This window comes from Oncorhynchus gorbuscha, linkage group LG16 (assembly GCF_021184085.1).
Source record: "Oncorhynchus gorbuscha isolate QuinsamMale2020 ecotype Even-year linkage group LG16, OgorEven_v1.0, whole genome shotgun sequence".
In the NCBI taxonomy this organism is placed as follows: domain Eukaryota; kingdom Metazoa; phylum Chordata; class Actinopteri; order Salmoniformes; family Salmonidae; genus Oncorhynchus; species Oncorhynchus gorbuscha.
Window position 1 is genome coordinate 98,374,698 of NC_060188.1, and position 27,820 is coordinate 98,402,517.

At 46.1% G+C, this 27,820-nt stretch overlaps 1 protein-coding gene and 1 pseudogene across 1 annotated transcript in view; one reads left to right on the plus strand and one right to left on the minus strand.

The window, feature by feature from the left end:
• LOC123999870 (interleukin-11 receptor subunit alpha-like) overlaps positions 1-23,362 on the minus strand; it is a 119,272-nt gene extending 95,910 nt beyond the window's left edge. Inside the window, exon 1 of the mRNA XM_046305878.1 lies at positions 23,195-23,362. The gene's annotated coding sequence lies outside the window, so the exon portion shown is untranslated. The remainder of the gene's footprint in view (positions 1-23,194) is intronic.
• The window catches only part of LOC123999872, a 29,184-nt pseudogene continuing 24,619 nt past the window's right edge, over positions 23,256-27,820 (plus strand).

Genomic DNA, 27,820 nt, shown 5'->3' on the forward strand with positions numbered 1-27,820 from the left:
AATAAATCACTGCAGTGTTCCTCACCTGGCTTACTGTAAATACATCACTGCAGTGTTCCTCACCTGGCTTACTGTAAATACATCACTGCAGTGTTCCTCTCCTGGCTTACTGTATTATTTTGATATTTTGATCATTCGTTGTGAGTTTTGTGTCCTGAGTTTTTTTTTATTACATCAAGGTTCCGAAATTAATGCCAAAGTAATTGTAAAAAACTAAGAGCTCAGCACCAACCGAGGATGCCACCTTGCCAACAAGTCAGTTCATCAAATGTGTCCTGCTAGAGCTGCCCCGGTCAACTGTAAGTGGTATTATTGTGAAGTGGAAACGTCTAGAAGCAACAACGGCTCAGCCACAAAGTGGTAGGCCACAGAACGGGACCGCAGAGTGCTTTCTAGGGAGTTTTTCCAAGCCACCGTGCTTCTACACCTGCATTGCATTTTGTTTGGGGTTTTAGGCTGGGTTTCTGTACAGCACTTTGAGATATCAGCTGATGTACGAAGGGCTTTATAAATACATTTGATTGATTGCTAAAGTGATAGGTCACACCAGCTCACAGAACGGGCCCACAGAGTACTGAAGTGGTAGGTCACACCAACTCACAGAACCGGACCACAGAGTACTGAAGTGGTAGGTCACACCAGCTCACAGAACCGGACCACAGAGTACTGAAGTGATAGGTCACACCAGCTCACAGAACCGGACCGCAGAGTACTGATGTGATAGGTCACACCAGCTCACAGAACGGGACCACAGAGTACTGAGGTGATAGGTCACACCAACTCACAGAACCGGACCACAGAGTACTGATGTGATAGGTCACACCAGCTCACAGAACCGGACCACAGAGTACTGAAGTGGTAGGTCACACCAGCTCACAGAACGGGACCGCAGAGTACTGAAGTGATAGGTCACACCAGCTCACAGAACCGGACCGCAGAGTACTGAGGTGATAGGTCACACCAGCTCACAGAACGGGACCGCAGAGTACTGAAGTGATAGGTCACACCAGCTCACAGAACGGGACCACAGAGTACTGATGTGATAGGTCACACCAGCTCACAGAACCGGACCGCATATGACATCAGTGTGGAGGAACCTGACTGGCCTGCACAGAGCCCTGACCTCAACCCCATCAAACACCTTTCAGATGAATTGGAACGCTGACTAAGCCAGGCCTAATCGCCCAGCATCAGTGTCCAACCTCACTAATACTCTTGTGGCTGAATGGAAGCAAGTCCCCTCAGCAATGTCCCAACATCTAGTGGAAATCCTTCCCAGAAGAGTGGAGGCTGTTATAGCAGCAATGTTCCAACATCTAGTGGAAAGCCTTCCCAGAAGAGTGGAGGCTGTTATAGCAGCAATGTTCCAACATCTAGTGGAAGGCCTTCCCAGAAGAGTGGAGGCCGTTATAGCAGCAAAGGGGGGACCAACTCCATATTAATGCCCATGATTTTGGAATAAGACGTTTGATGAGCAGGTGTCCACATACTTTTGGCCATGAAATGTATATATAGACGAGTCACTTTTACCCATACACTCATATAGTCATACTGTATTACCTCAACTATCTCAACTACCTGGTACCTCTGCACATTGACTCAGTACTCCCTGTATGTAGCCATGCTACTACCTGGTAGCTCTGCACATTGACTCAGTACTCCCTGTATATAGGTATATAGCCATGCTACTACCTGGTACCTCTGCACATTGACTCAGTACTCCCTGTATATAGGTATATAGCCATGCTACTACCTGGTACCTCTGCACATTGACTCAGTACTCCCTGTATATAGGTATATAGCCATGCTACTACCTGGTACCTCTGCACATTGACTCAGTACTCTCTGTATATAGGTATATAGCCATGCTACTACCTGGTAGCTCTGCACATTGACTCAGTACTCCCTGTATATAGTCATGCTACTACCTGGTACCTCTGCACATTGACTCAGTACTCCCTGTATATAGCCATGCTACTACCTGGTACCTCTGCACATTGACTCAGTACTCCCTGTATATAGCCATGCTACTACCTGGTACCCCTGCACATTGACTCAGTACTCCCTGTATATAGGTATATAGCCATGCTACTACCTGGTACCTCTGCACATTGACTCAGTACTCCCTGTAAATAGCCTCGTTATTGTTATTATTGTGTTACCATTTCTTTAATATTGAGCAAATATTTGTGTGTTTTTTTGTTGGTGTTTGGAATAGTAAGTAAGCATTTCACTGAAAAGTCTACACCTGTTGTATTCGGTGCTTGTGACAAATACAATTTGATTTGATCTTACTAGTCCTCATTACCAGCGTTCTCCCCAGTCTCTCCCTGCTCCCAAAGGGCCTGCTTGTTGCATTGCAGACACCTGAGTCTGTGATCGAGGAGGAATTCAGCTGTCTGGAACTCCCAGAGCGTTCTCTTTGATCCAATCAAGGCCTTTTTATCTCTGTGTTGGATAAGACTCAAAACACACGGGGAGAGAGAGAGAACAACAGAAGTCCTCCCCCCCATGTGCTCTCCCCAGGAAAAACAAGTAACCTAATATGTATTTCAGACAGAGTAGCTCAATCTAGTGAAACATGGTGTTTCAGAGGCTAGTGTTAATCTAGTGAAGCATGGTGTTTCAGAGGCTAGTGTTAATCTAGTGAAGCATGGTGTTTCAGAGGCTAGTGTTAATCTAGTGAAGCATGGTGTTTCAGAGGCTAGTGTTAATCTAGTGAAGCATGGTGTTTCAGAGCTGGGGGTAGCTGGCTAGTGTTAATCTAGTGAAGCATGGTGTTTCAGAGCTATCTAGTGAAGCATGGTGTTTCAGAGCTATCTAGTGAAGCATGGTGTTTCAGAGCTGGGGGTAGCTGGCTAGTGTTAATCTAGTGAAGCATGGTGTTTCAGAGCTATCTAGTGAAGCATGGTGTTTCAGAGCTATCTAGTGAAGCATGGTGTTTCAGAGCTGGGGGTAGCTGGCTAGTGTTAATCTAGTGAAGCATGGTGTTTCAGAGCTATCTAGTGAAGCATGGTGTTTCAGAGCTATCTAGTGAAGCATGGTGTTTCAGAGCTGGGGGTAGCTGGCTAGTGTTAATCTAGTGAAGCATGGTGTTTCAGAGCTGGGGGTAGCTGGCTAGTGTTACTATGTGGAGTACAGCAGGTTTCTAGCAGGTTGTCAGTTATTGGGTCATAATATTAAGTACATAGACCAACACTGCCCTGGGTCATAGTATTGAGTATTAACCTTGGATCCTAAAACTTTGTCAGCTTTAGAAGACCTGGCCGCTCACCTTTATTCAAATGAATTACAACTTTAATTAGGAGGAATCCATGTACAGACTTAGTGTAATAGAGATGTTCTGGGCCGTGAAAACAACTTTATTAAAGAGATGTTCTGGGCCGTGAAAACAACTTTATTAAAGAGATGTTCTGGGCCGTGAAAACAACTTTATTAAAGAGATGTTCTGGGCCGTGAAAACAACTTTATCAATGAGATGTTCTGGGCCGTGAAAACAACTTTATCAATGAGATGTTCTGGGCCGTGAAAACAACTTTATTAAAGAGATGTTCTGGGCCGTGAAAACAACTTTATTAAAGAGATGTTCTGGGCCGTGAAAACAACTTTATCAATGAGATGTTCTGGGCCGTGAAAACAACTTTATTAATGAGATGTTTGGGGCCGTAAAAACAACTTTATTAATGAGATGTTAGGGGCCGTGAAAACAACTTTATTAATGAGATGTTCGGGGCCGTAAAAACAACTTTATTAAAGAGATGTTCTGGGCCGTGAAAACAACTTTATTAAAGAGATGTTCTGGGCCGTGAAAACAACTGGAAGACTTTTAAAAGGTACAGCACCTTGGGGTGGAACTGAGTGAGCTGAAGGGAGTTAGAGTGATTATTCAATTATGGTCAGTTACTGTACATTCTTATTTAACATCAACTGGTCATATTTTATAATGATATGGAGAACATGACAGCAGAAGAGTCCAGTTTGCTCCCCTCACCGCAAGGACTGGTTCTGTGCCGTGTTAATCAGAGTCCAACACCTGTACGGCAACACACAGCAGTGTTCTATATATTGGACCGTTGCGTTCATACTTTTCCAATTCTTAACGGAGCTCAAGCAATTTCTCCAACTGTCTTGTCAACACAGTCAAATGAATAGAGAACAGAGTTGGGAATTGTGGGGATGTGCACGTTCAGGCTGAGCATCCCCCTGTTGATGGTGGTCTCAGAACAACGTAGTAATGGGACGCTGAACTATCGCGTCCTAGCGACTGTGGATTATGATTTACGCTCCAACAAATAGGATGTGATTCAGCTGCTTGTGTTCTCTAGGAAGTGGCAAGAGCTGCTTCTGTTCTCTAGGAAGTGACAAGAGCTGCTTGTGTTCTCTAGGAAGTCACACAGCCAAAGGAGGAGAGGTCAAGAGGAAAGGCATTCACAGCAATAACAGCCTGGACTGTCAAACAGACAGATCCACTTGAAGACATGGGTAAATAACTAAACACAGTATTAAGATACAATGCATGTTGAAACCGGAGATGGAAGGATAGAGGAGAACCAAACCAGAGACCGGATAGAGGAGGGCCAACCCAGAGACTGGACAGAGGAGAGCCAAACCAGAGACTGGACAGAGGAGAACCAAACCAGAGACTGGATAGGGGAGGGCCAAACCAGAGACTGGACAGAGGAGAGCCAAACCAGAGATTGGACAGAGGAGAGCCAAACCAGAGACTGGACAGAGGAGGGCCAAACCAGAGACTGGATAGAGGAGGGCCAAACCAGATACTGGATAGAGGAGAGCCAAACCAGAGACTGGACAGAGGAGAACCAACCCAGAGACTGGACAGAGGAGGGCCAACCCAGAGACTGGACAGAGGAGAACCAAACCAGAGACTGGACAGAGGAGAGCCAACCCAGAGACTGGACAGAGGAGGGCCAAACCAGAGACTGGACAGAGGAGAGCCAACCCTGAGACTGGATAGAGGAGGGCCAAACCAGATACTGGATAGAGGAGAGCCAAACCAGAGACTGGACAGAGGAGAACCAACCCAGAGACTGGACAGAGGAGGGCCAACCCAGAGACTGGACAGAGGAGAGCCAAACCAGAGACTGGACAGAGGAGAGCCAACCCAGAGACTGGACAGAGGAGGGCCAAACCAGAGACTGGACAGAGGAGAGCCAACCCTGAGACTGGATAGAGGAGGGCCAAACCAGAGACTGGACAGAGGAGAACCAACCCAGAGACTGGACAGAGGAGAACCAACCCAGAGACTGGACAGAGGAGGACCAAACCAGAGACTGGACAGAGGAGGACCAAACCAGAGACTGGACAGAGGAGAGCCAAACCAGAGACTGGACGTCTTATCAGATGAAAGCGTGGGTGACTCACATGCGCGAGCACACACACACACACACACACACACACACACACACAATGCACACCAGCACGCTTCTCCTTAAGCAAACATCCTGGCTTCATCATGATATAGCAGCTTCAGTACTGTGTACAGTTTGTGCTTGGTTGACCACGGTACAGGGCAGATGATGCATGTCCAACTACCTGCCCATCTCCACGGTACAGGGCAGATGATGCATGTCCAACTACCTGCCCATCTCCACGGTACAGGGCAGATGATGCATGTCCAACTACCTGCCCATCACCACGGTACAGGGCCCCATGAGCTCAGTGCTCAAACGACCTTCTAAAGAATAATCTTGGTCACTTTTCCAAGCATTTATATCAGCTACTTACAGTGCCAAATCAGACATGAGCTTCAGCTATGATAAATTATACAAGCTATTTCTCTTTCAGAGAGATACAACTTACAGTTCATTTTCCATGAAGACAACAAATAAAGTTTGGCAGACAGACGAAATGAGGTTGATACGCATCTGTTCATGTTTGGTTATGTCCCAAATGGAACACTTTTGCCATATATAGTGCACTACATTTGACCAAGGGCAGTGCACTAAATAGGAAATAGGGGGCCATTTGGAATGCACCCCTCTTTTCATTCTGATATTCCAGACTTGTACCATAGGGATGTCATCCTGAACCATGTTGGTTATAGCAGCAGTAACACAGAACCTTCACTTCCACACCACAGTCATCTGGACCATACAACACAGAAAATAAAACGCTACCTGTTCAGCGTGATAGAAACATGATAGAAACATGAAGATTGTTATCATTACATTCGTGATCAAGTCAATATCTAAATCACTTGTTTGGATCTATTTGTATTTCGCCTTTATTTATCCATGAAGTCCTGTTGGTTAAAGACCTGTTGGTTAAAGACCTGTTGGTTAAAGTCCTGTTGGTTAAAGACCTGTTGGTTAAAGACCTGTTGGTTAAAGTCCTGTTGGTTAAAGACCTGTTGGTTAAAGACCTGTTGGTTAAAGACCTGTTGGTTAAAGACCTGTTGGTTAAAGACCTGTTGGTTAAAGACCTGTTGGTTAAAGACCTGTTGGTTAAAGACCTGTTGGTTAAAGACCTGTTGGTTAAAGACCTGTTGGTTAAAGACCTGTTGGTTAAAGACCTGTTGGTTAAAGACCTGTTGGTTAAAGACCTGTTGGTTAAAGTCCTGTTGGTTAAAGACCTGTTGGTTAAAGTCCTGTTGGTTAAAGACCTGTTGGTTAAAGACCTGTTGGTTAAAGTCCTGTTGGTTAAAGACCTGTTGGTTAAAGACCTGTTGGTTAAAGACCTGTTGGTTAAAGACCTGTTGGTTAAAGACCTGTTGGTTAAAGACCTGTTGGTTAAAGACCTGTTGGTTAAAGTCCTGTTGGTTAAAGACCTGTTGGTTAAAGTCCTGTTGGTTAAAGACCTGTTGGTTAAAGTCCTGTTGGTTAAAGACCTGTTGGTTAAAGACCTGTTGGTTAAAGTCCTGTTGGTTAAAGACCTGTTGGTTAAAGACCTGTTGGTTAAAGACCTGTTGGTTAAAGACCTGTTGGTTAAAGTCCTGTTGGTTAAAGACCTGTTGGTTAAAGTCCTGTTGGTTAAAGACCTGTTGGTTAAAGACCTGTTGGTTAAAGACCTGTTGGTTAAAGTCCTGTTGGTTAAAGACCTGTTGGTTAAAGTCCTGTTGGTTAAAGACCTGTTGGTTAAAGTCCTGTTGGTTAAAGACCTGTTGGTTAAAGACCTGTTGGTTAAAGACCTGTTGGTTAAAGACCTGTTGGTTAAAGACCTGTTGGTTAAAGACCTGTTGGTTAAAGACCTGTTGGTTAAAGACCTGTTGGTTAAAGACCTGTTGGTTAAAGACCTGTTGGTTAAAGACCTGTTGGTTAAAGACCTGTTGGTTAAAGACCTGTTGGTTAAAGACCTGTTGGTTAAAGACCTGTTGGTTAAAGACCTGTTGGTTAAAGACCTGTTGGTTAAAGACCTGTTGGTTAAAGACCTGTTGGTTAAAGACCTGTTGGTTAAAGACCTGTTGGTTAAAGACCTGTTGGTTAAAGTCCTGTTGGTTAAAGACCTGTTGGTTAAAGACCTGTTGGTTAAAGACCTGTTGGTTAAAGACCTGTTGGTTAAAGACCTGTTGGTTAAAGACCTGTTGGTTAAAGACCTGTTGGTTAAAGTCCTGTTGGTTAAAGACCTGTTGGTTAAAGACCTGTTGGTTAAAGACCTGTTGGTTAAAGACCTGTTGGTTAAAGACCTGTTGGTTAAAGACCTGTTGGTTAAAGACCTGTTGGTTAAAGACCTGTTGGTTAAAGTCCTGTTGGTTAAAGTCCTGTTGGTTAAAGACCTCTTTACAAAGGGAGATCTTGTTTACCAGCCACTGTTCAGTGGTACCAATGTCCTTCACCCCACCATGACCACCAGGGTGACGTAGTGTGTAGTAGTGTGTAGTAGTATATAGTAGTATATAGTAGTGTGTATCAAATCAAATTTATTTATATAGCCCTTCGTACATCAGCTGATATCTCAAAGTGCTGTACAGAAACCCAGCCTAAAACCCCAAACAGCAAGCAATGCAGGTGTAGAAGCACATGTAGTAGTATATAGTCGTGTATTGTAGTATATAATAGTATGTAGTAGTATATAGTAGTGTGTAGTAGTATATAGTAGTGTGTAGTAGTATATAGTAGTGTGTAGTAGTATATAGTAGTATATAGTAGTGTGTCGTAGTATATAGTAGTGTGTAGTAGTATATCGTAGTGTGTAGTAGTATATAGTAGTGTATTGTAGTATATAGTAGTGTATTGTAGTATATAGTAGTGTATTGTAGTATATAGTAGTATATAGTCGTGTATTGTAGTATATAGTCGTGTATTGTAGTATATAGTCGTGTGTAGTAGTATATAGTAGTGTGTAGTAGTATATAGTACTGTGTAGTAGTATATAGTATTGTGTAGTAGTATATAGTAGTGTGTAGTAGTATATAGTATTGTGTAGTAGTATATAGTAGTGTGTAGTAGTATATAGTAGTGTGTAGTAGTATATAGTACTGTGTAGTAGTATATAGTAGTATATAGTAGTGTGTAGTAGTATATAGTAGTGTGTTGTAGGCCATAGTAGTGTGACTGTATAGACATGCATTTGATCCTTGACCCAGGCCTGTCTCCTCTAACTGTGACTCACACAGAGAAGCAGTGAACCTGCTGTTTGACTCGTCCAGTCATTTCCTATTTAAAAGTGATATTGGCTTCCAGGGCATTAGTAATATATAGTAGTGTATTGTAGTGTATTGTAGTGTATTGTAGTAGTATATAGTAGTGTATTGTAGTATATCGTAGTGTATTGGCTTCCAGGGCATTAGTAGTATATAGTAGTGTATTGTAGTATATGGTAGTGTATTGGCTTCCAGGGCATTAGTAGTATATAGTAGTGTATTGTAGTATATGGTAGTGTATTGGCTTCCAGGGTATTATCACTTTTATACAATGGGTTACCAACATATTCAAATGATGATTGACATATTTTCATTAAAAACATTATTTTTATTAATTTATTCATACTATTTCATCCTTCCACTAGATATAGTCCCGACACAAATCGAGGGTTGTGACCAAAGCCGGCTGGTCGAACATTCAATCGGAGACTCGACCCAGTCATGAAGTGTTTTTGTTCTGTATCTATGGACTCGACCCAGTCATGAAGTGTTTTTGTTCTGTATCTAGCCAACAACACAGCCAACACCACTGTCAACAACACAGCTAACAACACAGCAAACAACACAGCCAACAACACAGCCAACAACACAGCCAACAACACAGCCAACAACACAGCCAACAACACAGCCAACAACACAGCCAACAACACAGCCAACAACACAGCCAACAACACAGCCAACAACACAGCCAACAACACAGCCAACAACACAGCCAACAACACAGCCAACAACACAGCCAACAACACAGCCAACACTACAGCCAACAACACAGCTAACAACACAGCTAACAACACAGCCAACAACACAGCCAACAACACAGCCAACAACACAGTCAACAACACAGCCAACAACACAGCCAACAACACAGTCAACACCACAGTCAACACCACAGTCAACACCACTGTCAACAACACAGCTAACAACACAGCTAACACTAAAGCTAACACAGCCAACAACACAGCCAACAACACAGCCAACAACACAGCCAACAACACAGCCAACAACACAGCCAACAACACAGCCAACAACACAGCCAACAACACAGCCAACAACACAGTCAACAACACAGGCAACACCACAGTCAACACCACTGTCAACAACACAGCTAACAACACAGCTAACACTAAAGCTAACACAGCCAACAACACAGCCAACAACACAGCCAACGACACAGCCAACAACACAGCCAACAACACAGCCAACAACACAGCCAACAACACAGCCAACAACACAGCCAACAACACAGCCAACAACACAGCTAACACAGTTAACAACACAGTCAACAACACAGCTAACAACACAGCCAACAACACAGCTAACAATAAAGCTAACACAGCCAACACTACAGCTAACACTACAGCTAACAACATAGCTAACACCACAGCTAACACTACAGCCAACAACACAGCCAACAACACAGCCAACAACACAGCCAACAACACAGCCAACAACACAGCCAACAACACAGCCAACAACACAGCCAACAACACAGCCAACACAGTTAACAACACAGCTAACACATTCACTTCACCCGGGAGCTGAAAGACGGTAAACTAGCTGCACTTGGTTTGCTTTGACCTGGTTTCTATTGACATGTATTTGTGTATAGATCCATAAAAACTATACTGATTCATGATTTCAACTGGTTGAGAAAAGCTGCCTGTATGTCTCGTCCCGACACGTTCATTACTCTTTATTCTTCTGAAATGTAACCTTTATTTAACTAGGCAAGTCAGTTAAGAACAAATTCTTATTTACAAATGGGTCAGTTGGAGATCGAATTTCAATATGAACATAAAACAATGTTGGAAATGCCAGAGGGACAGACAGGTTTATACAAATGTCCACTGTTGAAAACCAAATGCTAGTTTCAAAGAAAGGGGAGATCATGTCAAAAAGCTTTTTATAGTTTTAAAAGTTTATAAATTGTCTGGCTGGGCTGATGAGACAGTGGATGCGCAGTGAGATGGAACAAGCATTTAAACCTCATAGCTTTAGCCGGTGGTAACTTTTGGAACGGTTTTATCCAATCAGCATCCAGGATTATTTTATTTTATTTAACCTTTACTTACTAGGCATTATACCCACTCGTATAAAATGCTAATATTTCCTCTCTCATTACCCTTGGTTCTGTGTATATCAACCAGAGGTTTACTTAGTGTACTACTGTTGACCAGAGCCTATAAGGAATAGGGTACCATTTGAGACACAGACTGTGAGTCAACAGTCATTAAACCTTTCAGACTCTGGTCCACTTACCCTCCTATCTCAGCACTGATGTTGGAAATGAGTCAGTCGGAATCTCTCTCTGCATCTCCCTCGACAGTACTGACTTAGGGCCTGGTTAAAATTATGGACTCTTTTGGCACGGAGGAACACCATCCCTGCCTAAAATACTAAATAGTAGCTAGCAAAATGGAGATCAGAGGTTATTTTAAATGAGTGCATTTCACAAGTGGCTAGTTTGCAACAACTATCGTTACTAAAACCACTGCAAAGGTTTTGCCTTCAAAACTTGGTTTTGAATGGTGACGTTCCGACATGTCCGCCTCGTGATGTGTTGGAAGAGTTGTCTGTCTGAAGAGGACCCACCCCGGAAGAGTGAAGTAGAAAGTGATGCAGTTCCTCTGTGCCAAAATAGTCCTTTATTGAAACCAGACCCCAGTCTCTGTCTCTCTGAGCACGGGCAGGCCTCACTCACCCCCCCCCCTCTCTCTGCCTCTCACTCTCTCCCTTTTCCCCTCTCTCTCTGCCTCTTCCCCTTTGCCTTTCTCTCTCTCTCCCTTTTCCCCCCTCTCTCCCTTTACCCCTCTCTCTCTGCCTCTTCCCCTTTGCCTTTCTCTCTCTCTCCCTTTTCCCCTCTCTCTCCCCCTTTACCCCTCTCTCTTTGCCTCTTCCCCATTGCCTCTCTCTCTCTCTCTCCCTTTTCCCCTCTCTCTCCCTTTACCCCTCTCTCTCTGCCTCTTCCCCTTTGCCTCTCTCTCTCTCTCCCTTTTCCCCTCTCTCTCCCCCTTTACCCCTCTCTCTTTGCCTCTTCCCCATTGCCTCTCTCTCTCTCTCTCCTTTTCCCCTCTCTCTCCCTTTACCCCTCTCTCTCTGCCTCTTCCCCTTTGCCTCTCTCTCTCTCTCCCTTTTCCCCTCTCTCTCCCTTTACCCCTCTCTCTCTGCCTCTTCCCCTTTGCCTCTCTCTCTCTCTCTCTCTCTCCCTTTACCCCTCGCTCTCTGCCTCTTCCCCTTTTCCCCTCTCTCTCCCCCTTTACCCCACTCTCTCTGCCTCTCTCTCTCTCCCTTTGCCCCTCTCTCTCTCCCTTTGCCCCTCTCTCTCTCCCTTTGACCCTCTCTCTCTCCCTTTGCCCCTCTCTCTCTCCCTTTGCCCCTCTCTCTCTCCCTTTGCCCCTCTCTCTCTCCCTTTGCCCCTCTCTCTCTCTGAGCTTCAAAGAGCACATCAATTAGTGTGTACAGATCATGTGGAGTTACGATTTGGCAGGAGATGAGACTCAACTTTAAAGATAGAAAGTAGGGAGGGAGAGGAGAGGAGAGGCGAAGATAGGAAAAGAGAGGAGAGTAGAAGAAGGGAGAGGAGAGTAGAAGAAGGGAGAGGAGACTAGAAGAAGGGAGAGGGAGGAGAGGAGAAGAAGGGAGAGGGGAGAAGGAAGGGAGAGGGGAGAGAGAGAAGGAGAGGAGAAGAAGAAGGGAGAGGGGAGGGAGAGGAGAAGAAGGGAGAGGGGAGGAGGAGAAGAAGGGAGAAGAAGGGAAGGAGAAGGGAGGAGAGTAGAAGAAGGGAGGAGAGAGAGTATAAGAAGGGAGAGAGGAGAAGAAGAAGGAGAGGAGAGTAGAAGAAGGGAGAGGAGAGGAGAGTAGAAGAAGGGAGAGGAGAGGAGAGTAGAAGAAGGGAGAGGAGAGGAGAGTAGAAGAAGGGAGAGGAGAGGGGAGGAGAATAGAAGGGAAAGGAGAGGGGAGGAGAATAGAAGGGAGAGGAGAGGAGAGTCGAAGAAGGGAGAGGAGAGGAGAGTCGAAGAAGGGAGAGGAGAGGAGAGTCGAAGAAGGGAGAGGGGAGGAGAGTAGAAGGGAGAGGGGAGGAGAGTAGAAGAAGGGAGAGGAGAGGGGAGTAGAAGGGAGAGGAGAGGAGAAGAAGGGAGAGGAGAGTATAAGAAGGGAGAGGAGAGTAGAAGGGAGAGGAGAGTAGAAGAAGGGAGAGGAGAGTAGAAGAAGGGAGAGGAGAGGAGAAGAAGGGAGAGAAGAAGGGAGAGGAGAGGAGACTAGAAGAAGGGAGAGGAGAGGAGACTAGAAGAAGGGAGAGGAGAGGAGACTAGAAGAAGGGAGAGGGGAGGAGAGGAGAAGAAGGGAGAGGGGAGGAGAGGAGAAGAAGGGAGAGGGGAGGAGAGTAGAAGAAGGGAGAAGGGAGGAGAGTAGAAGAAGGGAGAGGAGAGGAGAGTATAAGAAGGGAGAGGAGAGGGGAAGATAGGAAAAGAGAGGAGAGTAGAAGAAGGGAGAGAAGAAGGGAGAGGAGAGGAGAGTAGAAGAAGGGAGAGGAGAGGAGAGTAGAAGAAGGGAGAGGAGAGGGGAGGAGAGTAGAAGAAGGGAGAGGAGAGGAGAGTAGAAGAAGGGAGAGGAGAGGAGAGTAGAAGAAGGGAGAGGAGAGGAGAGTAGAAGAAGGGAGAGGAGAGGGGAGGAGAATATAAGGGAGAGGAGAGGAGAGTAGAAGAAGGGAGAGGAGAGTAGAAGAAGGGAGAGGAGAGTAGAAGAAGGGAGAGGAGAGTAGAAGAAGGGAGAGGAGAGTAGAAGAAGGGAGAGGAGAGTAGAAGAAGGGAGAGGAGAGTAGAAGAAGGGAGAGGAGAGGAGAGTAGAAGAAGGGAGAGGAGAGGAGAGTAGAAGAAGGGAGAGGAGAGGAGAGTAGAAGAAGGGAGAGGAGAGGGGAGGAGAATAGAAGGGAGAGGAGAGGGGAGGAGAATAGAAGGGAGAGGAGAGTCGAAGAAGGGAGAGGAGAGGAGAGTCGAAGAAGGGAGGAGGGGAGAAGAAGGGAGAAGGAGAGAAGGGGAGAGGAGAGTAGAAGAAGGGAGAGGAGAGTAGGAGAGTAGAAGGGAGAGGATGGGAGGAGAAGAAGGGAGAGGAGAGTAGAAGAAGGGAGAGAGGAGAGGAGAAGGGAAGGGAGAGGAGAGTAGAAGAAGGGAGAGGAGAGTAGAAGAAGGGAGAGGAGAGTAGAGTAGAAGAAGGGAGAGAAGATGGGAGGAGAGGAGAAGAAGGGAGAGGAGAGTAGAAGAAGGGAGAGGAGAGGAGAGTAGAAGAAGGGAGAGGAGAGGAGAGTAGAAGAAGGGAGAGGAGAGGAGAGTAGAAGAAGGGAGAGGAGAGGGGAGGAGAGTCGAAGAAGGGAGAGGGGAGGAGAGTCGAAGAAGGGAGAGGGGAGGAGAGTAGAAGGGAGAGGGGAAGAGAGTAGAAGAAGGGAGAGTAGAATATAGAGAGTAGAAGAAGGGAGAGGAGAGGAGAGTAGAAGAAGGGAGAGGAGGGGAGGAGAGTAGAAGAAGGGAGAGGAGAGGGGAGGAGAGTAGAAGAAGGGAGAGGAGGGGAGGAGAGTAGAAGAAGGGAGAGGAGAGTAGAAGAAGGGAGAGGGGGGGAGGAGAGTAGAAGAAGGGAGAGGGGGGGAGGAGAGTAGAAGAAGGGAGAGGAGAGTAGAAGAAGGGAGAGGAGAGTAGAAGAAGGGAGAGGAGAGTAGAAGAAGGGAGAGGAGAGAGTAGAAGAAGGGAGAGGAGAGTAGAAGAAGGGAGAGGAGAGTAGAAGAAGGGAGAGGAGAGTAGAAGAAGGGAGAGGAGAGGAGAGTAGAAGAAGGGAGGAGAGTAGAAGAAGGGAGAGGAGAGGAGAGTAGAAGAAGGGAGAGGAGAGGAGAGTAGAAGAAGGGAGAGGAGAGGAGAGTAGAAGAAGGGAGAGGAGAGGAGAGTAGAAGAAGGGAGAGGAGAGGCGAGAGCAGTATGGAAACAAAGCCATGGACTTAAACAATGCTAACCACCAGTTAGTTATAACTCTAGCCTGCCATTTCATGTCCAGTTCAGATACGATTCAAAGTCTCCATCTAGCTTCCTCACTTTCATGTTGGAACTGTGTTTCTCAGATAACTTATGTTCTGAGTGTTTCCAGTCCTGTTTTAGTGTTCTGAAGGCCACTGGTTCCATGTCAGCATTCTGAATTCAAATGGTTGTGATGGAGAATGTACAGTGGAGCTTATTACCATGTTCAGTCCCAAATGCCACCCTATCCCCTGTATAGTGCACTACTTGTTACAATGGGCCTTTTGACACTATAGCGAATAGGGTGCCATTTGGGATGCAAACATGTGTTAGTGTCAGCATTTCATTCGAACTCCTTTATTTAGAGGGAGGCCTCCTTTTCTGCAGACTGGAGGAATGACCGAGCCATCCTTCTCTTCTGCAGACTGGAGGAATGACCGAGCCATCCTCCTCTTCAACAGACTGGAGGAATGACCGAGCCATCCTCCTCTTCTGCAGACTGGAGGAATGACCGAGCCATCCTTCTCTTCAACAGACTGGAGGAATGACCGAGCCATCCTTCTCTTCTGCAGACTGGAGGAATGACCGAGCCATCCTCCTCTTCTGCAGACTGGAGGAATGACCGAGCCATCCTTCTCTTCTGCAGACTGGAGGAATGACCGAGCCATCCTCCTCTTCAACAGACTGGAGGAATGACCGAGCCATCCTCCTCTTCTGCAGACTGGAGGAATGACCGAGCCATCCTTCTCTTCAACAGACTGGAGGAATGACCGAGCCATCCTTCTCTTCTGCAGACTGGAGGAATGACCGAGCCATCCTCCTCTTCTGCAGACTGGAGGAATGACCGAGCCATCCTTCTCTTCTGCAGACTGGAGGAATGACCGAGCCATCCTTCTCTTCAGCAGACTGGAGGAATGACCGAGCCATCCTTCTCTTCTGCAGACTGGAGGAATGACCGAGCCATCCTCCTCTTCTGCAGACTGGAGGAATGACCGAGCCATCCTCCTCTTTACAGTATATAATTTTGTTTTCTATTTTACTCAGAGGGTTCAAACACTATATTAATTTTTTCCACAGTGATATTAGACTTCATACCAGCTAGTGTATATTGACAGCATCTACAATTACGATCCACACAGCGAAGGTATGCATACTAACACTCACCACACATGTTTCTCTACTTAGTAGCTTAGCAAACAAGAACCAAATACCTGCAGTTGGCCTAGAGCATGTTCTATGCTGTCTACTAATATAGGAAGATGATCAAAATCTCAGCTATTTCAAATAGACAGACAAACACAATCTAAGCATATTTGATATACGGTTGATTTGATGTTGACTTTTGGTCTAGTTTTTCTGAATGCCTGTATAGAGTCCAGGCAATAACACAACTCCAACATGACACAACTCCAACATGACACAACTCCAACATGACACAACTCCAACATGACACAACTCCAACATGACACAACTCCAACGTAATACAACTCCAATGTAATACAACTCCAATGCGATACAACTCCAATGCGATACAACTCCAATGCGATACAACTCCAACGTGACACAACTCCAACGTGACACAACTCCAATGTGACACAACTCCAACATGACACAACTCCAATGTAATACAACTCCAACATGACACAACTCCAACATGACACAACTCCAACATGACACAACTCCAACATGACACAACTCCAACATGATACCCAGGATGGGGGTACAACGGTACAATCCCAAGTAGGACCGCGAAGGTTACGCACACAGGCACTGAGGTTGTCTCTTCCCCTTCCTGTGTGTGTTTGTTGTGTATCAACATGATATCAAGAGACAACGTTTGGATGAAGTTATGACTGAACAAAGGAAATGAAAAAGAGTGAAGAACCATGGACAGAAACACCCAGCTCAGAGACGCCCAGCTCAGAGACGCCCAGCTCAGAGACGCCCAGCTCAGAGACGCCCAGCTCAGAGACGCCCAGCTCAGAGACGCCCAGCTCAGAGACGCCCAGCTCAGAGACGCCCAGCTCAGAGACGCCCAGCTCAGAGACACCCAGCTCAGAGACACCCAGCTCAGAGACACCCAGCTCAGAGACACCCAGCTCAGAGACACCCAGCTCAGAGACACCCAGCTCAGAGACACCCAGCTCAGAGACACCCAGCTCAGAGACACCCAGCTCAGAGGAGACACCCAGCTCAGAGGAGACACCCAGCTCAGAGGAGACACCCAGCTCAGAGGAGACACACAGCTCAGAGACACACAGCTCAGAGACACCCAGCTCAGAGACACCCAGCTCAGAGACACCCAGCTCAGAGACACCCAGCTCAGAGACACACAGCTCAGAGACACCCAGCTCAGAGACACCCAGCTCAGAGACACCCAGCTCAGAGGAGACACCCAGCTCAGAGGAGACACCCAGCTCAGAGACACCCAGCTCAGAGGAGACACCCAGCTCAGAGGAGACACCCAGCTCAGAGGAGACACCCAGCTCAGAGGAGACACCCAGCTCAGAGACACCCAGCTCAGAGACACCCAGCTCAGAGGAGACACCCAGCTCAGAGGAGACACCCAGCTCAGAGGAGACACCCAGCTCAGAGGAGACACCCAGCTCAGAGGAGACACCCAGCTCAGAGGAGACACACAGCTCAGAGGAGACACCCAGCTCAGAGGAGACACCCAGCTCAGAGACGCCCAGCTCAGAGACGCCCAGCTCAGAGACGCCCAGCTCAGAGGAGACACCCAGCTCAGAGACACCCAGCTCAGAGGAGACACCCAGCTCAGAGGAGACACCCAGCTCAGAGGAGACACCCAGCTCAGAGGAGACACCCAGCTCAGAGGAGACACCCAGCTCAGAGGAGACACCCAGCTCGGAGACACCCAGCTCAGAGGAGACACCCAGCTCAGAGGAGACACCCAGCTCAGAGGAGACACCCAGCTCAGAGGAGACACCCAGCTCAGAGGAGACACACAGCTCAGAGGAGACACCCAGCTCAGAGGAGACACCCAGCTCAGAGACGCCCAGCTCAGAGACGCCCAGCTCAGAGACGCCCAGCTCAGAGACGCCCAGCTCAGAGACGCCCAGCTCAGAGACGCCCAGCTCAGAGACGCCCAGCTCAGAGACGCCCAGCTCAGAGACACCCAGCTCAGAGACACCCAGCTCAGAGACACACAGCTCAGAGACACACAGCTCAGAGACACCCAGCTCAGAGGAGACACCCAGCTCAGAGGAGACACCCAGCTCAGAGACACCCAGCTCAGAGACACCCAGCTCAGAGGAGACACCCAGCTCAGAGGAGAGACACCCAGCTCAGAGGAGACACCCAGCTCAGAGGAGACACCCAGCTCAGAGGAGACACCCAGCTCAGAGGAGACACCCAGCTCAGAGACACCCAGCTCAGAGACACCCAGCTCAGAGACACACAGCTCAGAGACACACAGCTCAGAGACACACAGCTCAGAGACACACAGCTCAGAGACACACAGCTCGGAGACACACAGCTCGGAGACACACAGCTCGGAGACACACAGCTCGGAGACACCCAGCTCAGAGGAGACACACAGCTCAGAGGAGACACACAGCTCAGAGACACACAGCTCAGAGACACACAGCTCAGAGGAGACACCCAGCTCAGAGACATCCAGCTCAGAGACACACAGCCCAGCGGGGAGACACAGCTCAGGAGACACACAGCTCAGGAGACACACAGCTCAGGAGACACACAGCTCAGAGGAGACACACAGCTCAGAGGAGACACACAGCTCAGAGGAGACACACAGCTCAGAGACACCCAGCTCAGAGACACCCAGCTCAGAGACACCCAGCTCAGAGACACCCAGCTCAGAGACACCCAGCTCAGAGACACCCAGCTCAGAGACACCCAGCTCAGAGACACCCAGCTCAGAGACACCCAGCTCAGAGACACCCAGCTCAGAGACACCCAGCTCAGAGACACACAGCTCAGAGACACACAGCTCAGAGAGACACACACAGCTCAGAGAGACACACACAGCTCAGAGAGACACACACAGCTCAGAGAGACACACACAGCTCAGAGACACACGCACAGCTCAGACACACACAGCTAAGAGACACAGCTAAGAGACACCCAGCTCAGAGACACCCAGCTCAGACACACCTGACTCAGAGAGACACAGCTCAGAGACACACAGCTCAGAGAGACACAGCTCAGAGAGACACACAGCTCAGAGAGACACACAGCTCAGAGAGACACACAGCTCAGAGACACATGACTCAGAGACACACCACCATTCAAACGTTTGGGGTCACTTAGAAATGTCCTTGTTTTTGAAAAATATATATTTTTGTTCAATTAATATTACATCAAATTGATCAGAAATACAGTGTAGACATTTTTAATGGTACATCTACATAGGCGTACAGAGGCCCATTATCATCAACCGTCACTCCTGTGTTCCAATGGCACGTCGTGTTAGATAATTGTATTTTTTATTTAACTAGGCAAGTTAGTTAAGAACAAATTCTTATTTACAATGACGGCCTACCAGGGAACAGTGGGTTAACTGCCTTGTTCAGGGGCAGAATGACGGCCTACCGGGGAACAGGGGGTTAACTGCCTTGTTCAGGGGCAGAACGACACATGGGGATTCACTTGGGGATTCAATCCAGCAACCTTTTGGTTACTGGCCCAACACTCTAACCATTAGGCTACCTGCCACTAATCCAAGTTTATAACTTTAAAAGGCTAATTGATCATTAGAAAAACCTTTTACAATTATGTTAGCACAGCTGAAAACTGTTGTCCTGATTAAAGAAGCAATAAAACTGTCCTTCTTTAGACTAGTTGAGTATCTGCAGCATCAACATTTGTTGGTTCAATTACAGGCTCAAAATGGCCAGAAACAAATAATTTTCTTCTGAAACTCTTCAGTCTATTCTTGTTCTGAGAAATGAAGGCTATTCCACGCAAGACATTTCCAAGAAACTGAAGATCTCATACAACGATGTGTACTACTCCCTTCACGGAACAGCACAAACTGCCTCCTACAACAGGACAATGACCCAAAGCACAGGTCCAAACTATGCAAGAACTATTTAGGGAAGAAGCTGTCAGCTGGTATTCTGTCTATAGTGGAGTAGCCAGCACAGTCACCAGATCTCAACCCTATTGAGCTGTTGTGGGAGCAGCTTGACCGTATGTTAACTATGTAGGGAGCCAGCAGTAAGCTGGTATTCTGTCTATAATGGAGTGGCCAGCACAGTCACCAGATCCCAACCCTATTGAGCTGTTGTGGGAGCAGCTTGACCGTATGGTAACTATGTAGGGAGCCAGCAGTAAGCTGGTATTCTGTCTATAGTGGAGTAGCCAGCACAGTCACCAGATCCCAACCCTATTGAGCTGTTGTGGGAGCAGCTTGACCGTATGGTAACTATGTAGGGAGCCAGCAGTAAGCTGGTATTCTGTCTATAATGGAGTGGCCAGCACAGTCACCAGATCCCAACCCTATTGAGCTGTTGTGGGAGCAGCTTGACCGTATGGTAACTATGTAGGGAGCCAGCAGTAAGCTGGTATTCTGTCTATAGTGGAGTAGCCAGCACAGTCACCAGATCCCAACCCTATTGAGCTGTTGTGGGAGCAGCTTGACCGTATGGTAACTATGTAGGGAGCCAGCAGTAAGCTGGTATTCTGTCTATAGTGGAGTAGCCAGCACAGTCACCAGATCCCAACCCTATTGAGCTGTTGTGGGAGCAGCTTGACCGTATGGTAACTATGTAGGGAGCCAGCAGTAAGCTGGTATTCTGTCTATAGTGGAGTAGCCAGCACAGTCACCTATTCTCGACCCTATTGAGCTGTTGTGGGAGCAGCTTGACCGTATGGTAACTATGTAGGGAGCCAGCAGTAAGCTGGTATTCTGTCTATAGTGGAGTAGCCAGCACAGTCACCAGATCCCAACCCTATTGAGCTGTTGTGGGAGCAGCTTGACCGTATGGTAACTATGTAGGGAGCCAGCAGTAAGCTGGTATTCTGTCTATAGTGGAGTAGCCAGCACAGTCACCAGATCCCAACCCTATTGAGCTGTTGTGGGAGCAGCTTGACCGTATGGTAACTATGTAGGAGCCAGCAGTAAGCTGGTATTCTGTCTATAGTGGAGTAGCCAGCACAGTCACCAGATCCCAACCCTATTGAGCTGTTGTGGGAGCAGCTTGACCGTATGGTAACTATGTAGGGAGCCAGCAGTCAGCTGGTATTCTGTCTATAATGGAGTGGCCAGCACAGTCACCTATTCTCGACCCTATTGAGCTGTTGTGGGAGCAGCTTGACCGTATGGTAACTATGTAGGGAGCCAGCAGTAAGCTGGTATTCTGTCTATAGTGGAGTAGCCAGCACAGTCACCTATTCTCGACCCTATTGAGCTGTTGTGGGAGCAGCTTGACCGTATGGTAACTATGTAGGGAGCCAGCAGTAAGCTGGTATTCTGTCTATAGTGGAGTAGCCAGCACAGTCACCTATTCTCGACCCTATTGAGCTGTTGTGGGAGCAGCTTGACCGTATGGTAACTATGTAGGGAGCCAGCAGTAAGCTGGTATTCTGTCTATAGTGGAGTAGCCAGCACAGTCACCAGATCCCAACCCTATTGAGCTGTTGTGGGAGCAGCTTGACCGTATGGTAACTATGTAGGGAGCCAGCAGTAAGCTGGTATTCTGTCTATAGTGGAGTAGCCAGCACAGTCACCAGATCCCAACCCTATTGAGCTGTTGTGGGAGCAGCTTGACCGTATGGTAACTATGTAGGGAGCCAGCAGTAAGCTGGTATTCTGTCTATAGTGGAGTGGCCAGCACAGTCACCAGATCCCAACCCTATTGAGCTGTTGTGGGAGCAGCTTGACCGTATGGTAACTATGTAGGGAGCCAGCAGTAAGCTGGTATTCTGTCTATAATGGAGTAGCCAGCACAGTCACCTATTCTCGACCCTATTGAGCTGTTGTGGGAGCAGCTTGACCGTATGGTAACTATGTAGGGAGCCAGCAGTCAGCTGGTATTCTGTCTATAATGGAGTAGCCAGCACAGTCACCTATTCTCGACCCTATTGAGCTGTTGTGGGAGCAGCTTGACCGTATGGTAACTATGTAGGGAGCCAGCAGTCAGCTGGTATTCTGTCTATAATGGAGTAGCCAGCACAGTCACCTATTCTCGACCCTATTGAGCTGTTGTGGGAGCAGCTTGACCGTATGGTAACTATGTAGGAGCCAGCAGTCAGCTGGTATTCTGTCTATAATGGAGTAGCCAGCACAGTCACCTATTCTCGACCCTATTGAGCTGTTGTGGGAGCAGCTTGACCGTATGGTAACTATGTAGGGAGCCAGCAGTCAGCTGGTATTCTGTCTATAATGGAGTAGCCAGCACAGTCACCTATTCTCGACCCTATTGAGCTGTTGTGGGAGCAGCTTGACCGTATGGTAACTATGTAGGGAGCCAGCAGTAAGCTGGTATTCTGTCTATAGTGGAGTGGCCAGCACAGTCACCAGATCCCAACCCTATTGAGCTGTTGTGGGAGCAGCTTGACCGTATGGTAACTATGTAGGGAGCCAGCAGTAAGCTGGTATTCTGTCTATAGTGGAGTAGCCAGCACAGTCACCAGATCCCAACCCTATTGAGCTGTTGTGGGAGCAGCTTGACCGAATGGTAAGTAAGAAGTGCCCATTAAGCCAATCCAACTTGTGGGAGGTGCTTCAGGAACCATGGGGGTGAAATCTCTTCAGATCACCTCAACACATTAACAACTAGAATGGCAAAGGTCTGAAAGGCTGTAATTGCTGCAAAATGGACGATTCCTTTGATGAAAGCAAAGTTTGAAGGCCACAATTATTATTTAAATTAAAAATCATTATTTATAACGTCTTGACTATATTTCCTATTCAGTTTGCAACTCGTGTAATGTAAAGCTTTCATGACCCCAAGCTTTTGAACGGTAATGTCGCTCAGAGAACCATGGTCAGCATTCGGACTACAGATCGACAGACTAAATACGGATCTATTCTCAAGTGTAAAAAGTTGCACCACTTCTTTGGATGAAGCACACAAAACAGGCAACTTTTTTCAACATTTAATAAATACTTATAAGAATTACATAGGCATTTCTTTATAGTATTGGTTAGTGTAAAACGTGTATCTAACATTTTTAAATCGTTTAAATTGAATCTATAAACACTTTGGCTTTGATGAAAGTTATTATAAAGTGTTTCAATTATGATAAACAACAACAATGTATTTGGAATCTATTTTTCAATAAAGTTTCAATCTTTCTTTTTAACTTTAGTTGAGTTTAAACGGATCAATACTAGCTGTTTATTGGAGCCATTTGAACATGACTGAAACATCAATACTAGTGGATTCTCGCAATCAATCAAATTAAATCTACAGACATATCGAAACATTTAACATAAGACATCTCCTGCAGTAGTTGAAAGTAGAAAATATTGAAACTAGTATTGAGTCCTAGATAGGCTACAGAACGAAACCTTTTCCATGGTTACACTCAACGGAGTCATACCAATTCCTATTCTGTGTCTAAATTTCTAACTTTCGCGAACATAGTTTTAAAAGTGAAAACAACTTACCTTCAATATGTTCAAAAGTTAAAAAGGCATTTTCGGGTGTTCGCGGTCCATGACTTCGACTATGTCGAGTTTTACTTTCCGAACTGCAGATAGTCGACTCCGGGACAAATTGAGCTGTGAAACGGTGCCAGCGGTTCCAGACAGGATCCCATTGGAGGAGCGGAGCGTCAGTAAGGAGGAGGCCGATACGGTGTTTCCTGCAGGGGGGATTAGGGGGGCAGGTCCCGGTGCTGTGTCCGTGTGTAGGCATTGGAGGAGCGGAGCAGTCAGTAAGGAGGAGGCCGACACGGTGTTTCCTGCAGGGGATACTAGGGGGGGGCAGGTCACGGTGCTGTGTCCGTGTGTAGGCATTGGAGGAGCGGAGCAGTCAGTAAGGAGGAGGCCGACACGGTGTTTCCTGCAGGGGATACTAGGGGGGGCAGGTCACGGTGCTGTGTCCGTGTGTAGGCATTGGAGGAGCGGAGCAGTCAGTAAGGAGGAGGCCGACACGGTGTTTCCTGCAGGGGATACTAGGGGGGGGGGAGGTCACGGTGCTGTGTCCGTGTGTAGGCATTGGAGGAGCGGGGCAGTCAACATTGGTTAGATGTTTTATAACTCCTTTGTGAACGATAGGTAGATCCTACAGTAAACCTGCTGTAAATATATAGGCCTAATAACAGTACATTATCTAACAGAATTGAATAGAAAAACGTTTTAACATAGAACTAATGCACACATTCTGGACACATTCTGGACCCATTCTGGACCCATTCTGGACCCATTCTGGACACATTCTGGACACATTCTGGACACATTCTGGACCCATAGGTTACAGCCTTAGTCTAAAATGTATTAAATATGTTTTTCCACATTTTGATAGGTTACAGCCTTAGTCTAAAATGTATTAAATCTGTTTTTCCACATTTTGATAGGTTACAGCCTTAGTCTAAAATGTATTAAATCTGTTTTTCCACATTTTGATAGGTTACCTTAGTCTAAAATGTATTAAATCTGTTTTTCCACATTTTGATAGGTTACAGCCTTGTCTAAAATGTAAAATCTGTTTTTCCACATTTTGATAGGTTAAGCCTTAGTCTAAAATGTATTAAATCTGTTTTTCCACATTTTGATAGGTTACAGCCTTAGTCTAAAATGTATTAAATCTGTTTTTCCACATTTTGATAGGTTACAGCCTTAGTCTAAAATGTATTAAATCTGTTTTTCCACATTTTGATAGGTTACAGCCTTAGTCTAAAATGTATTAAATCTGTTTTTCCACATTTTGATAGGTTACAGCCTTAGTCTAAAATGTATTAAATCTGTTTTTCCACATTTTGATAGGTTACAGCCTTAGTCTAAAATGTATTAAATCTGTTTTTCCACATTTTGATAGGTTACAGCCTTAGTCTAAAATGTATTAAATCTGTTTTTCCACATTTTGATAGGTTACAGCCTTAGTCTAAAATGTATTAAATCTGTTTTTCCACATTTTGATAGGTTACAGCCTTAGTCTAAAATGTATTAAATCTGTTTTTCCACATTTTGATAGGTTACAGCCTTAGTCTAAAATGTATTAAATCTGTTTTTCCACATTTTGATAGGTTACAGCCTTAGTCTAAAATGTATTAAATCTGTTTTTCCACATTTTGATAGGTTACAGCCTTAGTCTAAAATGTATTAAATCTGTTTTTCCACATTTTGATAGGTTACAGCCTTAGTCTAAAATGTATTAAATCTGTTTTTCCACATTTTGATAGGTTACAGCCTTAGTCTAAAATGTATTAAATCTGTTTTTCCACATTTTGATAGGTTACAGCCTTAGTCTAAAATGTATTAAATCTGTTTTTCCACATTTTGATAGGTTACAGCCTTAGTCTAAAATGTATTAAATCTGTTTTTCCACATTTTGATAGGTTACAGCCTTAGTCTAAAATGTATTAAATCTGTTTTTCCACATTTTGATAGGTTACAGCCTTAGTCTAAAATGTATTAAATCTGTTTTTCCACATTTTGATAGGTTACAGCCTTAGTCTAAAATGTATTAAATCTGTTTTTCCACATTTTGATAGGTTACAGCCTTAGTCTAAAATGTATTAAATCTGTTTTTCCACATTTTGATAGGTTACAGCCGCCTTCTAAAATTTATTAAATCGTTTTTCCCCCTCATCAATCTACACACAATACCCTATAATGACGAAGCAAAAACATATATTTGTTTTAAATATTTGCTCATTTATAAAAAAAATACAAAACTGAAATATCACATAAGTATTCAGACCCTCTACTCAGTACTTTGTAGAAGCACCTTTGGCAGCGATTACAGCCTCACGTCTTCTTGGGTATGACGCTACAAGCTTGGCTCAGCTGTATTTGGGGAGTTTCTCCCATTCTTCTCTGCAGATCCTCTCAAGCTCTGTCAGGTTGGATGGGGAGCGTCGCTGCACAGCTATTTTCAGGTCTCTCCAGAGATGTTCGATTGGGTTCAAGTCCTGGCTCTGGCTCGACCACTCAAGGACATTCAGAGAGTCCCGAAGCCACTCCTGCATTGTCTTGACTGTGTGGTTAGGGTTGTTGTCTGTCCTGATCTGTTTCACCTGTCTTTGTGTTTGTCTCCACCCACCTCCAGGTGTCACCTGCTTTCCCCAGTAAGTCCCTGGGTATTTATTCCTGTGTTCCCTGTTTTGTTTGTGGCCAGTTTGTCTTGTTTTGTCAAGTCAACCAGCGTGTTATTCCGTGATCCTGCTTTTTCCTTTTCTCTGTTTTTGCTAGTCCTCCCGATTTTCACCCCTGCCTGCCTTGACTCTGAACCCGCCTGCCTGACCATACTGCCTGCCTTGACTCTGAACCTGCCTGCCTGACCATACTGCCTGCCCTGACCTCCAGCCTGCCTGACCATACAGCCTGCCCTGACCTCGAGCCTGCCTGACCATACAGCCTGCCCTGACCTCGAGCCTGCCTGACCATACAGCCTGCCCTGACCTCGAGCCTGCCTGACCATACAGCCTGCCCTGACCTCCAGCCTGCCTGACCATACTGCCTGCCCTGACCTCGAGCCTGCCTGACCATTCTGTACCTCCTGGACTCTGATCTTGTTATGATCTTTTGCCTGTCCACGCCGATTCTCTTGCCAACCCCTTGGATTATAATAAATATCAGAGACTTGAACCATCGGCCTCCAGTGTCTGCATCTGGGTCTCGCCCTGTGCCCTTATAGTTGTCCTGTTGGAAGGTGAACCTTCGCCCCAGTCTGAGGTCCTGAGTGCTCTGGAGCATGTTTACATCAAGGATCTCTCTGTACTTTGCTCCGTTCATCTTTCCTGACTAGTCTCCCAGTCCCTGCCACTGAAAAATTCCCTCAGCATGATCCACCACCATGCTTCACCGTAGGGATGGTGCCACGTTTCCTCCAGATGTGAAGTTCAATATTGGTTTCATCAGACCAGAGAATCTTGTCTCTCATGGTCTGAGAGTTCTTAGGTGCCTTTTGGCAAACTCCAACTGGGCTGTCATGTGCCTTTTACTGAGGAGTGGCTTGAGGAAAGGCCTGATTGGTGGAGTGTTGCAGAGATGGTTGTCCTTCTGGAAGGTTCTCCCGTCTCCACAGAGTAACTCTGGAGCTCTGTCAGAGTGACCATTGGGGTCTTGGTCACCTCCTTGACCAAGTCCATTCTCTCCCGATTGCTCAGCTTGGCCGGGCGGTCAGCTCTAGGAAGAGTCTTGATGGTTCCAATCATCTTCCAATTAAGAATATTGGAGGCCACTGTGTTCTTGAGGACCTTCAATGCTGCAGAAATGTTTTTGTACCCTTCCCCCAGATCTGTGCCTCGACACAATCCTGTTTCGGAGCTCTTCGGACAATTCCTTCTACCAGACCTTCTTTGCGCTTGTATGCAACTGGAAAGGCAGGTGTGTGCCTTTTCAAATCATGTCCAATCAATTGAATTCAACACAGGTGGACTCCAATCAAGTTGTAGAAACATCTCAAGGATGATCATTGGAAAGGATGCACCTGAGCTAAATTTCGAGTCTCATAGCAAAGTGTCTGAATACTTATGTAAATAAGGTGTTGCTGTCATTATGGGGTATTGCACAAAACATACAAAAATATATGAATTTTAGAATAAGGCTGTAATGTAACAAACTACTGAAAAAGTCAAGGGGTCTGAATACTTTCCGAAGGCACTGTATACCTCAGAAAAACAGACCACACACTGTAAAACCAGTAGGATTATAGATACAGATACAGTAGAACAGACCACACACTGTAAAACCAGTAGGATTATAGATAAAGATACAGTAGAACAGACCACATACTGTAAAACTAGTAGGATTATAGATACAGATACAGTAGAACAGACCACACACTGTAAAACCAGTAGGATTATAGATGCAGATTCAGTAGAGCAGACCACACACTGTAAAACCAGTAGGATTACAGATACAGATACAGTAGAACAGACCACATACTGTAAAACCAGTAGGATTATAGATTCAGTAGAGCAGACCACATACTGTAAAACCAGTAGGATTATAGATACAGTAGAACAACCTTGGTTCTCTAAGGAACTATCAGAAGTCATTCTGATGAGAAACCACTCCTGGGCCAGAACGTAGAAAAACTGACTCTCATAATGTTTGGCAATTTTT